A 1240-nucleotide genomic window follows, 5' to 3' on the forward strand; every position below is an offset into this window, starting at 1 on the left:
GGGTACCAACCGTATCTTTAAAATACCACATGTCCCATAATCCTGTGACCAAACCTAAAAACACAAATTATTTCTATGGGATGAACTTAATGTCAAATTTAGTGATACAGTATGTAATTAACCTGAAAGGAATGAACAGTCACCCTACCCTGTCACCATTCCGTGCCGGTACAGCCCTGCATTAATAACTCACGAACTACCTTTTCAAGAGCAGATTGGCGCAGCGGAAGCGTGCTGGGCCCATAACCCAGAGGTCCGTGGATCGAAACCACGATCTGCTATTACCTTTTTATCTTGAATACATATAACGTTACATTTTAATGTACAAGAAATAATTATTGAGTGCTAATTTGTAAAACAATGTGGTATATAATTAATTTTAAAATAAGTGATACTTTATTGTTGCTTTTTAATATTACACATTTAAGTATTAGCCTGCATTTTACTATCATCTTCAAAATCACTCAAACTTTCAGTAGTTTAGTTCATATTTATCAGTAATATTTTAACTAAACGATAAATTATTAAAGCAAGGCAGAGCCGTGGTAAGCTTCTAAGATGTAAAGTGTATGTCTAAAAACAAAAACTATACTATATGGTTTTAGTATTTTTAAATCAGGTATTTGTCCAAAACAAAGGCGAAATTGCTAAAATCTTGATAATAAAACGATATTTTATCTTTCAAAATAGCAAGACCAACTCGTATACCCCTTTAAATAATTTATTCCGTTCAGAGATACTTACATGAAGCAATTACTGACATTAGCTGCAAAACAACTTCTTATTCAATTAAATGTTCTGCTCTTTAAAAAGTTACATACGAGCTGAAAAATATGTGTCGATCTATATGTGCTCTGTAAATAATGTCACGCTGATGAAACTGACTAAACACAGCTTTGATCTACATACTCGTATGTTTGTTTACTCCTTACATATGGGGACACAGATATTAAAGGGAGTAATTCAGTGGCTTCTGTAATACAAGCAACGACATGATTTTGGCTTCAACAATTAAATTGTGTTACCGGTTTAAAAACTCGTTTCCCGTTGATTATTGTTTTATATGTAGAACAAAATTTCAATTAATATTTATTAAGTTTATTGTAGAATGCATAAGATATTGCGATGAGCTTCTAACATAATTAAACTAGGAGAATTTTAAATATATTTTGATTTTGAAATTTTGTATCTATTCGTATTTTAATAACTAGAAAACTTTTGTAAAATATTTTTTCTTATC

At 31.0% G+C, this 1240-nt stretch overlaps 1 non-coding gene across 1 annotated transcript; it reads left to right on the plus strand.

Annotated features, from left to right (window-relative positions):
* Positions 1-209: 209 nt before the first annotated feature.
* Positions 210-281, plus strand: Trnam-cau. The gene has a single exon. It is a non-coding gene; the product is annotated as a tRNA-Met (tRNA).
* The last annotated feature ends 959 nt before the right edge of the window (positions 282-1240 follow it).

This window comes from Homalodisca vitripennis, chromosome 7 (assembly GCF_021130785.1).
Source record: "Homalodisca vitripennis isolate AUS2020 chromosome 7, UT_GWSS_2.1, whole genome shotgun sequence".
In the NCBI taxonomy this organism is placed as follows: Eukaryota; Metazoa; Arthropoda; class Insecta; order Hemiptera; family Cicadellidae; genus Homalodisca; species Homalodisca vitripennis.